Source organism: Fukomys damarensis, unplaced genomic scaffold (assembly GCF_012274545.1).
Source record: "Fukomys damarensis isolate Sample0158 unplaced genomic scaffold, DMR_v1.0_HiC HiC_scaffold_33, whole genome shotgun sequence".
Taxonomy (NCBI): Eukaryota; Metazoa; Chordata; class Mammalia; order Rodentia; family Bathyergidae; genus Fukomys; species Fukomys damarensis.
In genome coordinates this window covers 38,925,106-38,940,495 of record NW_022900945.1, presented here as the reverse complement: position 1 = coordinate 38,940,495, position 15,390 = coordinate 38,925,106, and the positions used below count along the sequence as shown (strand labels likewise).

At 35.5% G+C, this 15,390-nt stretch overlaps 1 protein-coding gene and 1 pseudogene across 1 annotated transcript in view; one reads left to right on the top strand and one right to left on the bottom strand.

Annotated features, from left to right (window-relative positions):
* Positions 1 to 15,390, bottom strand: part of Ntng1 (netrin G1) — a 329,941-nt gene that overhangs the window by 250,747 nt on the left and 63,804 nt on the right. The window lies entirely within an intron of this gene.
* On the top strand, positions 10,960 to 11,661 carry LOC104849559 (annotated as a pseudogene).

Sequence of the window (15,390 nt, the reverse complement as noted above, 5' to 3'; positions counted from 1 at the left end):
GCAGAGTCGCTGGAAACTGAGCCAACGTGGGAGAGGAGGAAAATTCAGTTGCTATGTTGTGACTGCTAAGACACGTTCAAGCTCATGGTATGCAGAAACCTTCCAAGGAAATCCTACTTACAATTGAGGGAAAAGTTCACAAGGCCTGAAATCCCAGACTAGCTCATAGAAGCAGGATGCACCGCAACAGGAGTCATTTATCTCTTCACCAGGCACAATGGAAGGAGCAGGCATGAGGCTAATTGTTGAGATATATCAGTGTAACCTCATCACCAGCAGGTAAAAATATGAATAATTTCAAATATTTAATAAAGCAACAGCTAATACTTTTATACCTTATATACAAAACATATATTTTTGCATGGAATAGTTCATTTTTCTCTTTAATTTCTGGAGCAGAAGTTGATCAAAAAGGAAAAGTGAATGAAGAATCTTTAAAAAAATTTTTTTAAATGCACAATGAGATCTCCCACTAAGCACCATAAAAAACTTGGCTTTGTCCATCACCTTCGTGGTTATAATACTCTTTTTCCTTTGGGAAGAGGCTGTCTACAGGCTTAAAGTCATTTTATCAATATGAATACCTATCATATAAAAGTATCTGATTTCACAGAAGAGTTTTTCAATGAGAAAAGAAAATGGGCAAGTATCTGAGGCAAAATGATATCCCCAGGTGTCATAGTTTGTGCCAGGAAGGTGTCTACTCAGGGTGGAGGTCACAGTCCTGCTATTATCAAGGATAATAAAGCTGCATCAGATGAGGAAGAGGATTTCTTTCATAAAATGGACACTGACATTTGAGACTAGCCAGGATATGTGAGAAATTAGGAGCCAAGTAATTGGATGTTTTTATCTTTCATGTATACTTCATGCCACTTTTGAAAAAATGTCAGTGAAAAGTCTTTATTTCCCTCTACAAAATTACTAGACAGAAATCTCTCAAGACTAAATTTCAAAGTATCTCCCAAGATCATATGTTTAAAGTGCTATTTATCAGCTTCTCCCCATCCAATTCCACAGGAAGGGCGGAGGGATGAATACCAAGGTCTTACATAAAAGGAAGGTCATTCAGAATCAGCATTTAAGGTAGGCTGCCATGGGTTTTCAATAATCTCTGAGTAAAAGAACTGTCTCTGATTAACTCATAAACCCTCTGCCAACACAACCTCACATAATTACCACTAAATACAAGGCAGTGAAAATATATTCATTAAGTTTTTGAAAAGGCTTAAAACTTGCATACTTGATTCCAGAAATAATCCTTTGCAAAGTTCCCAGGTAAAGCTTTGGATACGAAAGTTGAAAACCCTATGAGTTCTACATGTTCACTCAGTTAAGCAGCACCCATGTCATACTAGCTGAGAAGCAAGTGAGAAAAGACAGTGTGGCAGATTTGGGGAGATGCAAATAGGAATGATGTGAGCCCTGCCTAGAAAAATCACCCAGTCTAGTTAGGAAAATAAACAGATTACAACTTCATTGTAATAAGTAGTATATTCATATGGCAGCAAACATAATAACACTCAACTTTATTACTTATGCAGGAACATAAAGTTAAAAGCATACCAAAACACCACTGCGTATTTTAGAATAGCAAAGCAGAAAAAGAGGCAAAATACCAAATGGGGATGAGGATGTGGGATACTCAGAAATTTTATAGATTCTGTGTTGTATTGCTTGGGTAGAGAAAAAAGAGGATAATGGAGCATAGATAAACCAATACAAATATAGCCTTCAATGTTGTGAAAGCCAAGAATAATCATACTTCACAAGCCAGTAATCAAACTCCTTTTACACATATATCAAAAGAAAAACACATGTATTTTCACTAAATATTATGTATTAAAAAGTTTTGGCAGCTCTCAAAACTATGCAGAGTTTATCCACTGTAGAAGTAACAAACTGTTATAATGAACAATGAGAACACCCTATAACAATGTATGATAATGGAGATTAATTTTTTTCAAAATAACATCAAACCAAACAAACTGGATACAAAGACTACATATTGCAGGATTGTATTTATGAGAAGTCAAAAGAAGGTAGATTAATTTACACTATAAGAAGTCAGAATAGTAGTTACCTTTTGTACATAAGGGCAATGTGTCTTTTACTATAGTAAATTTATAAAAATTTAAATATTTGTTTTATTTTCCAATCACACCTCATAAAAGTATTTGCGCGAGTAACATATACTGAAAAATACAAAACAGTAGCTTAAAAGAGTAAATATATTAGAAATCTTGGATATTAAAATAGAGACTAAAATTTCTAAAAATCAATAGCTTATTTAATGGAATAAATTATAAATTCATCATAGTCAATGACTTAGTAAATTGTAAAGAATTTAGTAAAGAATTAGTAAACTGAAATGTGGTATTAAGAAGTTCCTAACATATAATACATAAACATAAAGATATTTTAATTATATGAGAAAGCAGTTAAGAGACGAATATCCATGGAGATTCCCAAAGAATTAAAAGCATAAAATAGAGAAAGGATAAAATATCCAAAATGGAATACAAATAGGTATTCTGAAGTTAGAAATATGAAGCAAGATGAAGCTGGAAAGCAAAAGACAAAAATTCTACTTAGTTTAGTGAAGCTTACAGAAGATTAACCCTATCTCTATATCTGTTTGTCTGTCTGTGTGTCTGTCTGGGAAAAAAAAGTATATAAACTTCAAGAAAAGAAAAACAGTATGATGTTTCTTCAAGTGTTACATTCATATGCGGGACCCTACAGGATGTTGTATATCACAGAAAACCCACTACACTGCCAGCCCTTAGAGAAGAAATTGAAAATAGATGCGTAATAATCTTAATGACCAAGGTTACACAAGCAACTGTTCACCATACTAATGAATGTCTGGAAGCTAATGGTCACCATTTTGAGCACCTCTTGTAATTGCAAAGCCAAAGGTGACTTGGATTAAACTTGTGATATCTCAATAAATTTAGTATTAAAACACTTATATGAGTTTTTCTTTTCCCAGAGTGTGTATACATTTTTTGGCAGACTCTCTTCAGCCGTGAGCCAATGGTGAGGACTGGAGCTGCCTGAAACCACCAGCATGGCTCCACCCCATCCAGGCCTCCCAGCCTTGAGCCAATGGTGAGGACCAGAGCCTTGTGACCTGGATCTACACTGCAGACTTAGGGGGTCTTAAATGCCATTGCCCTGAGCTCCTCAAGATAGAGTAGAGGTGACAAATAGTAAGAGGGCCTATTTCCTTCTAAGTCCCCATCCCAAAGGGTAAAGTTACTATATTGAACAGTTTATTCACTACAAACATATTTGGGCTAGTCCTCCATTTTGCTTTATTTCACAAGAATAAGGTGATAGATTAATAACTACCACGAACTGTCATTTTTCTAAGCTGTACTTGATTCTATTGTTGTTGCTGATTGTATCACTTGGGCTAGTGTTGTGATTGATCTAATCAGTTATCCATCCTGGTATAATAAAAATGAGATTGCCTCAAGCCATTAGAGACCTAAAACCTAAAGATCAGCTAAATCTGGAAGACATCTCTGAGAACCAATCATTCATAAGGGTTCTAATTACAAGCAACAAAGATACTTATAATTAGTAATATCAAAGTATCAACCCATGAATTAAACCAAGGAGTGTAGCAATCACAATAATAGATATCAAAAGACATTTAAGCAAGACATAAAACCAGTCTTCCAGCTTACCAATGGCAAATTCTGGGGGAGATGAGGAGGAAAAGTCAGAAAATCAACAACCTGGACACCCTGAACTGATACCACAGGAAGTAAGAAAACAGATGAATGAGGTTCTAGAAAAAAATCAAAGCAGAAATAATTTCCCATATATCCACAGAGATGATGAGCAGAATAAAAGACATGATTAGATTTTCAAGAAGAGAAACAGATTAAAATAAAATAGATGAGTTCAGAACCATGGAGGAAGCCATGAATGCTCAGCATAGGAAAGCAATGGAAACCATGAATGCCCAACATAGAAAAGAAATGGAATCCATGAAGCAGATTTAATTTGATTAATCCAGGAGATTAAAAACTCTATTGATAGTATACACAGCAAACTGAGGCAATCTGAAGATAGAATATCAGAAATAGAAGACAGGATGGTGTCAGTGACCACGAAAAGAGAGATCTCTTAAATATAGTAATGGACCATGAGAAATCAATCCAAAGGCTAATAGATGACACAAAGAAGAAAAATGTAAGATTGACAGGAGTTCACAAAAAAGCAGGAGAAAGTACAAATGACACACACAAAAAAACTATTCACTGAACTAATGATAGAAAACTTCCCAGAGTGAAAGACCTGCACACACAGATGTGTGAGGCATATAGAATTCCAACCAGTCATGATTTTTTAAAAAAATTTATATTTAGACATATAATAGTCAAGACCTTGGAAACCCAATATAGGAACAAAATACTGCAAGCACTTAGAGAAAATAAACAAATACATGCAAAGGAAAGCCCATCAGAATCACAGGAGACTTTTTAACACAAATCCTCAAATCAAGGAGAACCTGGAGTGAGGTATTTTAAGCCTTAAAAGAAAACAACCTCCAACCCAGACTGATGTATCCCGCAAAACTATCTGTCAGAATTGATGAGGAAATAAGATACCTCCATGACAGAGAACACCTAAGAAATGTCATGAATACCAAACAAGCCTGCAAACAATTTTTTAAAATATCCTAGAAAAAGAGAGGAGAAAAAAATATAAAATGAAAAAATGGAAATGAAGTGTTTGTAAAGGGGGAGGTGAGGAGGGGTGAAGGGAGGGCAGGGACAAGGGGGAAAAATGAGAACAAAGACCTGTCATGTGAAGGTACACAATCCCAATAATGAATGTAACTGTACTGTATACCTAAAATGTACCAAATAAACTCAATGAGGTAAAAAAAAGAAAAAAAAAATGAAAGAAAAAGAGTGAAGGTAACAACTCCGTGAGGCCCAAGAGAAAAAAAATCAAAATATTTCAACAGGCAAGGCAATAAATTAAAGGGAGAGGAGTAAAATAAAAGAGCCAAGAACAGGACAATAACATGACAATGATAAGTCAATACATATCAGTTATAACCATCAATGTTAATGGCCTCAATTTACCAATCAAAAGAAACAGATTTGCAGTATTGAGAAGCGAAGTCCAACAATATGTTGCATGCAAAAAATGCACCCTAATTCAAAAAGAAACTCATAGACTGAAAGTAAAAGGATGGAAAACAGTTCTCCATATAACAAAACCAGGTAATAAGCAGGGGTAGCTATCTTATTTGCAGACAAAGTAGATTTCAAACCAAAACTAATTAATAGAGACAAAGAAGGTCACTACATCCTTGTGAAGGTAACAATCCAAGAGGAAGAGATGGCAAATATAAATATATATGCACCAAATACTAATACTCTCAACTATACAGAACAAATATTAGGAGATAAGCACTAATGCAATTATAGTGGAAGATCAACACCCCCCTGTCACAAATAGACAGATCATCTAGACAAAAAAATCCACAATGAAATACTAGAACTGAACCTAGCCTTTGAACAAATGTACTTAACAGATGGCTACAGAATGTTCCAGCCCACAAAATCAGAATATACATTCTTTTCAGCTGCCATGGGTCATTCTCTAAAAGAGACTATATACTAGTTCATACAACATGTTTAAGTAAATGCAAAGGAATTGAAGTTATCCTACGTATATTATCAGACCATAGTGCAATTAAAGGTCAACAGCATAAAGAACCGTAAAAACCTCACAAACATATGGAAATTGAATAGCACTCTCCTGAACAACCAATGGATCACAGAGGAAATTAAAGAAGAAATTAGAACGTTTTTACAATTTAATGATAATGCCAATACAACATACAGGAATTTATGGGATACAATGAAAGCAGTTCTATGTGGGAAATTAAAAGCAGTAAATGCCCACACTAGTAAAACAGAGTAAGCTCAAATAAACAACCTAATGATGAATCTCAGGCTCCTAGAAAAAGAAGAGCATGAAAAAACCCAAAGCTCATACAAGAGAGGAAATTACAAGATCAGAGAAGAAATCAATGCAATGGAGACTAAGAGAAAGATACAAAAAAATCAATCAATCAAAGAGTTGGTTTTTCAAAAGAATAAATAAAATTGATAAACCTTTAGCCAACCTCATCAAAAAAATGAAAGAACATGCTCAAATCCATGCATTAGGAATGAAAAAGGTGAAGTCACAAGAGATGCAGCAGAAATCCAGAGGCTCATCAATACCTACTTTGAGAATCTGTACTCTAGTAAAATGGAAAATTCAGAAGAAATTGCCAGATTTCTAGATATGTGTGAATTACCAAAGTTGAGCAAAGAAGATATAAAAATTCCAAACACCCCAATTACAATCAGTGAAATTGAAACAGTTAAAAATTTATCAACAAAGCAAAAAGCCCAGGTCCTGATGTCTGCACTGCTGAATTCTACAAGACATTTAAAATAGAACTACTGCCACTACTCTTTAAACTTTTCAATGATATTAAAAGGGAAGCAATACTTCCAAATTCATCCCTGGAAGCAAGTGTTACTTTGATTCCAAAACCAGGGAAAGACCCAACCAAAAAAGAGAATCTCCCTAATGGACATAGATGCAAAAATCTTCAATAAGATACTGGCAAACAGAATACAGAGGGTCATCAAGAAGATCATACTCCCTGACCAAGTGGGATTCATTCCAAGGATGCAAGGATGGTTCAACATACATAAATCAATAAATGTAATATACTATATTAACAGAGTCAAGGACAAAAGCCATATGATCATCTCAATAGATTCCAAAAAAGCATTCAACAAAATTCAAAACCCATTTGTTATAAAAACCCTGCAGAAAATTGGAATAGATGGTCTTTATCTCAACTTAATAAAGGCTATCTATGAAAAACCAACAGCCAACATCATATTAAATGGTCAAAAACTGAAAACCTTCATGCTAAAATCAGGAACAAGACAAGGATGCCCACTATTACCACTCCTGTTCAAGATACTTTTGGAAACATTAGCCACAGCAATTAAACATGAGAAGAAATTAAAGCAATAAAGATAGGAAAGGAAGAAGTTAAACAGTCATTATTTGCTGATGATATGATACTTAACATAGAAGACCCAAAAAACTCTGCCAAAAGACTTCCAGATTTAATTGACACTTTCAGCAGAGTAGCTGGATACAAGGTCAGCACTCAAAAATCAATAGCCATCTTTTACATAAATAACAGACTCACTGAAAGAGAAATTAGGGAAATAATTCCTTTCACAGTAGTGTCCAAAAAATGAAGTATCTAGGAATCAATCTAATGAAGAAAGCAAAAGACCTTTACATTGAGAACTACAGCACTCTCAATATAAGAGATCAATGAGGATATAAGTAAATGGAAAGATGTCCCCTGTTCCTGGATAGGAAGAACCAATATAGTGCAAATGGCCATACTACCAAAACTTCTATACAGATTCAATGTAATCCCGATTGAAATCCCAACAGTATATTTCACAGAATTAGAGAAAACAATACAAAAATTCATTTGGAATACAAAGTGAACTAAAATAACAAAAGCAATTCTAGGCAACAGAGACATGGCAGGTGGTATCACAATTCCCAATTTAAAGCTATACTACAAAGCCACTGTGATAAAAATAGCATGGTACTGGCAAAGAAACAGGACCAGTGGAATAGATTAGTAGATGCAGAAACAACTTCTGACATACTCAGCTACCTCATCTTTAACAAAGGAGTTAACCATCCTCACTGGAGAAAAAATAGTAAATTTAATAAATGTTGTTGGAAAAACTGGATTTCAACTTGCCAATGACTAAAACTAGACCCTTATGTTTCACCTTGCAGTAAACTAAAATCCAAGTGGATTATAGATATAAATATTAAAACAGAAACACTAAACTTGCTGGAAGATAATTTAGGTAGAACTCTCAAAGATATCGGCATAGGAAAAGACTATGAACAAATCCTCAGAAGCACGGGAAGTAGCACAAAGAATCAATAACTGGGGTCTCATTTTTTAAAAAAGCTTTTGTACTGCAAGAGAAATCACCAACAGTGCGATGAGACAAACTACAATGTGGGAAAAAAAAATTTATGAGCTGTTCCTCCGACAGGTCTACTATCTAGAATACATAAAGAACTCAAAAAAATCAGACCCCCAAAATATAAAGACCTAATTCAGAAGTGGGCATCTGAAATGAACAGACATTTCTTAGACAAAGAAGTAAAAGCAGCAATTTAAACATATAAAAAAATGTTCAGCATCACTGGTCATTTGAGAGATGAAGATAAAAACAACCCTGAGATTTCCCCTCACCCCGGAAATAATGGCTGCTATCAAGAAATCAACCAATAACAAATGCTGACAAGGTTGTAGGGAGAAAGCTGGGAGTGCAGACTGGTGCAACCACTATGCAAATCAATATGGAGATACCTCAAACAACGAGGCTTAGAAGTCCCATTTGACCCAGCTATTCCCCTGCCAAGTATCTTCTCAAAAGAATTAATAGGATCATACCACAATGATATATGCTCACCCATGTTTATAGTGGCACATTTTGTAATAGCTGAAACTTGGAAACAGCCTAATTGCCCAATCAAATGGAGACTGGACAAAGAAGATGGTTTTTGTGTGTTTGTTTTACAAAATGGAGTACTACTCAGCCATAAAGAAAGAGAAACTAGAGTCATTTCTCACTAAGCAGATACACATCGAGGCCATACTCTTAAGTGAAATTAGTAAGAGAAACATGTGTAAATACCGAGTAGTTTCTCTGGTGTTAGTAACTAAAAGTGTAAATAAGGATCAAAATGTGTAATTGTTAATGTGTAATAGGAAGAAACAGTCTAAAGGAGTAGGGGAAGTGGGAGGGGTAGGGAAAAGGTAAGAGGGGAAAAGAAAAGATATGAGAAAAGGAAAAATATGGAAGCAAAGTCTTTGTAAACAGGAAAGGGTGGACTGGATGAAGGGAGGGCAGGAGTAAGGGGGAAAATGAGAACCAAGACCTGTCATGTAAAGGTACAAGATCCCAGTGATGAATGTAACTGTACTGCATACCTAAAATGTACCAATAAACTTAATGAAAAAAAAATACTAAGAAGTACAACCACTTCCACTAAGCCAGGTGTTGATGAATTAGTTTCACAAAAACAATGTCAAATGTTCTACTAATTTCATGTTCTTATTGCCCTCTTTATCATATGTTATAACAAAAGTATGGAAAAATAAAGGAAATTTTGTTATATATATATATATATATATATGTATTAAACATACTACATATTTCATATATGGCTCAAGATAATTCTGCTTCACTTACTGTGGCTCAGGGAAGCCAAAGGCTCGATGTCCATGCCGTAGAAGAAAAGGCAGGGCAATGCGTTCTCATCTGCAGCCTCCAGAAAGGATCCCAGCCCTGCTGACACCTGAGACTTGGCCTAGCGAAACCCATGGTGGACCTCTGACTTCCAAAACAACAAAATGGTAGATTTCATAATTTAGCTTGTAGTAACATATGATTTAAAACCTATTTTGTATTTGATTTAGGATCTATTTTGTATTTTAGTTTGTAGTTTCATTATTCATGATAGCCTATAGAAGTTAATAACAGAGTGCTTTAAATATTAATTCATTTTCCCAAATATTTGCATGCTTTTGAAAATGTTAGGAGTGCCTGTATAAAATACCTTAAAAACAACAGGTAGATTTTTAAATCTGAGTACATGAATATAGAAAAAGTTGAAGTTTCTGAATTATGGGAAGTTCCTCTTTTTTAATTAGCCTAGCACATAGCACTTACTCACTGTACTACCTCAATTTATCCAAAACTGCCAAACCTGTAAGAGTTTCCAAGATTTTGGGGGGAAGTGCTTAGATAGGATTTGTATCTAGGAAGTTTAACGTAATTGAAATGTTAGTCCGGCATCGTGGCGCACACCTGTAATCCCAGCACTCAGGAGGCTGAAGCAGGAGGATCACTGTGAGTTTGAGACCAGGCTGGACTACATAGTGAGTACCAGGTCAATCTCAACTACATAGTGAGACCCTGTCTAAAAAAAACACACACACCCCCCAAAAATGTTAAAGTATACTTTACCTTAGTCAAATACTCACCCTTACTTGAGTCCATGGCATTTCAGGAAGTGACTAATGTGAATTTTTACCCAAATTTTAAGCAAGTCAAAGCAAAACTTCAGATGTGAGCCATGTGTGTGTGTGTGTGTGTGTGTGTGTGTGTGTGTGTGCATGTGCGTGTGTGTATACACATATATATTAGACAATTTGTTATGAAATTGGATTTGGTGAAAAGGAATTGGTACCTTGCAAGCGCAAGGACCCGAGTTCAATCCCTGGTACCCAAAAAAAAAAAGAAAAGGAATTGGTGCGGACACCATAAAACCACATTACGGCTGCAACTATGAAGCAGTATGAAACGGAAAAGCTCAAATTCTGGAGACAGGAACACCTGCATTTTATGTCCTGGAAGTAAAATTTCCTCATTTCAAGGTCAAGTTAGTTGTAGTCTATGAACCTCAGTTTATCTATATAGAAGTGCTACTCCTTACGGTCTTTGCTTTATAGGATTTCTGTGAGAATTAAATGATCAAAGTAAAACATTGAATACATGTTCTCAATAAGTTTTACCTATTTTGGAAGTAGCTAATGGCATCATTTATGGATATAACAATATAAACCATTAGCAGAGAAATAAAAAGAAAGAACTTTTATATTTTATTTTTTTGGAAGCATGTTATGTTAGGAGAAATATAACTGGCCAAAATTAAAGTTTTCTCCTTTGTGGAGCCCCGGCAGTCTAGGATGCCTGCAGTGGGTCCCGACCGGGTTCCGGGCGATCAGGCATTATAAGAGCGAACTGTGATGCGTGTGAAGAGCTGTTTCGGTGTGACTAGGGTGTGAGCTGGCTAGCGGATGAATTGCATATGCCATGTCTCCCAGAAATGATGTTTGGAGACAACGTCTGAAGAATCCAGCATTGTTCTGGGTTTGGGATTGAGTTCAATGCTACAGATGCATTAAAATGTGTAAACAACTGCCAAGGAATGCTTAAAGTAGCCTGTGCTGAGCTGGCAGGAGAGCAGGACCGAAGGTGAACACTCTAAAGGGGCTGTTAGACCCTATGATTGGACCTATACCACAGATTATAAAGGAACATCACTTGGAGACTCTTAAATTAAAGGTCGTACCTACAACAGATCTTATAGATACAGAGAAACTGAAAGCCAGAGAACAGATTAAATGTTTCGAAGAGGTTTTCCTCTTTGAGGATGAACTTCATGATCACGGAGTTTCAAGCCTGCGTGCGAAAATTAGAGTAATGCCTTCTAGCTTTTTTCTGTTGTTGCGGTTTTTCTTGAGAATTGATGGGGTGCTTATCAGAATGAATGACAGAAGGCTTTACCACAAGGCTGACAAGACCTGTATGTTACTAGAACATACTTCACGAGAAAGCACAGTTGCTGATTTAATGCATGTTCCACCTTCCTTCTTCATGGAACCTAATGAAATATCAGTATTTACCAATAAAGAAGGCAGTTTGTGAGAAGCTAGTATTTCCAGAAAAAGTTGATCCTGACCCTACAGACTCCCAAGAAAGCAGACCTGTGGAATAGAATAGAATGTGTTGCAACATACGCTCACTGAGGAATCTGACTGGACACCTTGGCTATTTGGAGGGGAAGATTTTTATTAAGAGAATTAATTGCTTTGTGTGCAGATTTTCTGTAGCCTTAAAGGAAAAAAATAAAAGATTGTTGCAGGCAGGTTCCACTTAACTACTGTTTGTACCGTGTGTCTTCAAATTCATACTCCACATTTATATGTTTTAGAGATAAATTTTTACTTCTAAATGATCACAAAGTGAGTCTGCAGCAGTGATGTGTGTGTCTCATAAGTAGCAGACAGAATCTGCATCCATCAGGAAACGTTGTCTCTTACCAGAAGGCATTAATTTAAACCTTTGAATCCCAGTGCCTGGAGACTTTCACAGGGTTCCCAGTCATGCATGTTGATGCCCTGGCTCTGCACTTTGGGCTTTGTGACATCTTGTCACACTTCTGGAGAGTTTTAACTGCTCACCTAGGAAATCAGTCTCATAGGTTAATGATCTTCACTAATAATTTTTTTTTTTTTTTTTTTTGGCACAGGGGATTGAACTCAGGACTTTGCTCTTGCAAGGCAGGTGGCAGCACCACTGAGCTAAATCCCCAGCCCACCAATAATTTTTGTTTGTTTGTTTTTTTGAGGCAGGGTCTCACTATGTAGTCCAGATTGCCCTGGAACTCACTATGTAGCCCAGGGTGATCTTGAATTCACAGCGATCCTCCTGCCTCAGCCTCCTGAGTGCTGGGATTATAAGGTGTGTGTGCCACCACACCTGGCTCCACCAATAAAAATTTTAAAATGTACTTACCTTCTAATTTTAAATTAGCTTTAAAATTTACAGAAGTTTTTAGATATAGAACCAGAAAACCTAGCATTTTGGAGAACGCAAGCCCTTGGGTGCACAGAAGCTTATGAGCATGGTGCTTGGACTGGAGGTTCCATTTGACCCAGCCATCCCTCTGCTGGGTATCTTTCCAAGAGAACTAAAAGAATCATATCACAGAGAAATATGTGGACCCATGTTTATAGCGGCACAGTTTGTAATAGCTAAATCTTGGAAACAGCCCATTTGCCCATCAGTTGGAAACTGGATAAAGAAGATGTGGTTTTTCTATAAAATGGAATATTACTCAGCCATAAAGAACGAGAAAATAGATTCATTCATAGGAAAATGGATACATATTGAAGATATACTCCTAAGTGAAATAAATAAGTCACACATGTGTAAATACCAAATAGTTTCCCTGGTATGAATAATCTGCAACAATGCATAATATTCTAATAAGATTACTAACATTTAGAAATGGGAAGAAAGGAGCTAAAGGTGTAGGGAAGGTGGGATGGGTAAGGGAAGAGTAAAAAGGGAAAAGAAAAAAATGTGAGAGAATGAAAAGATGAAAATAAAGTGGTTGTAGATGGGGAGGGGAGGAGGGGGTGAAGGGAGGGCAGAGGTAAGGGGAAAAAATGAGAACCAAGACTTGTCATGTAGAGGTACAAGATCCCAACAATGAATGTAACTGTACTGTATCCCTAAAATGTACCAATAAACTCAATTAAAGCTGAAAAAAAAAAAGAAAGTAGACAAAAGAAAATTTGAGATCCACTTAGTTATTTTGGGATGACCCTTTAAACATTTTATATTCTTTTCTGCCTTTCTGGATATTCTTTAGAAAGTGGAAAATAATGTAAGTACCAAGTAGGAAATTACTTGAAGTAGATTTTTTAAAATATTTTTTTAAGGAGCAGAAGGGAAAAAAGACTTCTATTTGGCTTGAAATAATTGTACATATTTTCACCTGATGGAAAAACCATTAAGTAAGAACATGTAATTGAAAGTATTAGCAAAGCATTTTAGGTATTAGCACGAAGATAAATTTCAGTGAAAAAAATACATGTGGATATTCACCCTTGCCCAGACTTTGCTAGGGTGTATCTTACTAGCTAAATTTGGTCACAAATGGTTTTTGTATTTGTCTATTTTTTGCTTACCTCCAGGGTATAGGAAATCAGGATTTGTTGTTCAGTGTGTATTAAATATACTGTGTTTAATGTTTTCTCTTAGGAATATGTGGGGGGATATATATACTACTCAGCTTTCTGTTTTATTTGCCTTGCAGATTGAAACAGAATAGAATTCATGCAAATTATAAGAAATGAAAAGTTGTAAGCATATTCATTAGCTGGAATTTCTGGGCAACATGATATTTATGAGAGAATACATATTTTCAAAAAATTTGTTGATTTAGATGTCTTAATAACCTGAGTGGTCTTGGAGTACTTGAGAATTCATTGTTAAAAACTGTGGAGAATTAAAAGAATTGACATTTTTTTTTCTTTTTTAAAGATGGTGGGTAGGATGAGTATGCTTTTAAAAGTTCCATTAGTTCGCATCTCGGCCTTTTGGCTACCATCAAATGTAAAGTTTCATTAGTTTATATCTGAGCGACTACCAAGAAGATGTATGATGTTATATACCATTTCATATTTATTTGTTCCATTTGTCTTTTTATAAGAGAAAAATAAAAAAATCCCTGATCTAAAAAAAAAAAAGGTTTTCTCCTTTGTTTTGAATACCTTTTATCCAAAATGTCTTTCATTGTCTATTAGCATATCTTTAAAACCTCAGCACAGACCTTTAATAGAGTAAACATGTATAATTTTCTGAACTGAATCAAATATCTTAGGATCCTAAATCCTTGTTCTGAATTTTCTTCCCGTGTTCCTCTAGTCCAGTATATGGAACTTGTCATTGCCTAGTGGCGTTTTCATGCACCTGTGAAGGCCCTTCTCTTTATCACGTGTAGGCAGGATTCAGTGATCTAAACCTTTAATCAGTCACTACATATCCTTCTTACACATTCATGTGTTCAGCCAATACTCCATTTCACTTTCTTTGCATGAGTAAGAACTCATTCTTTTATTATTATTATTATTATTATTTTGGTACCGGGGATCAAACTCAGGTCCTTGCTCTTGCAAGGCAGGCAGCAGGACCACTGAGCTAAATCCCCAGCCCAGAACTCATTCTTTTAGATGTCACTGCATAACAAATTGCTCCTTCATGTTAATAGTCATGATACATTGTATTTCACAGGGTAACAACAAATCTAATAAAATGTATAAGTGTAAGTAAAAAAGTATTTATTTATATATTTTCTCCATATATACATTTCTATGTATTTACAGAAAGAATATCTAATATCTTAAAAAATGAAAAATTAAAAAAAAAACAGGATAACCTTTCACTTGCAACCACAGAACCAGGAAACAATAGAAAATATTTACCAATTGAGTGAAAATAACTGTCAATCAGGAATTTTGTCTGTAGCTATCTGTGGATATTATAGCGTGAAGACAGCAAAATAAAGATCATTTTTACTAAGAGACCTTAGTACTCACAGACCTTTGCTGAAACTGTTAAAGAATATACATCCGTTTTAAAAATTGTAATTACAGAGGAGTAAGAGGATGTAGAAAAATATGAGTGATTGAAAGAATTAAAAAACATTTTTGCTTAATTACTTTTACAGACAAAGAAATATTGCTATATTAGATGGTCAGTGCATGGGCAGCTAGATCTTTTGCTTGCAGAGTGTAGTCATATTGAATAATTTTAAATTTAGGTAGAATTTTTACCACCAAGATGTCATAGCCGGGGATTTAGCTCAGTGGTTCCACCGCCTGCCTTGCAAGTACAAGGACCGAGTTCGATCCCCGGTACAAAAAAAAAAAAAAAA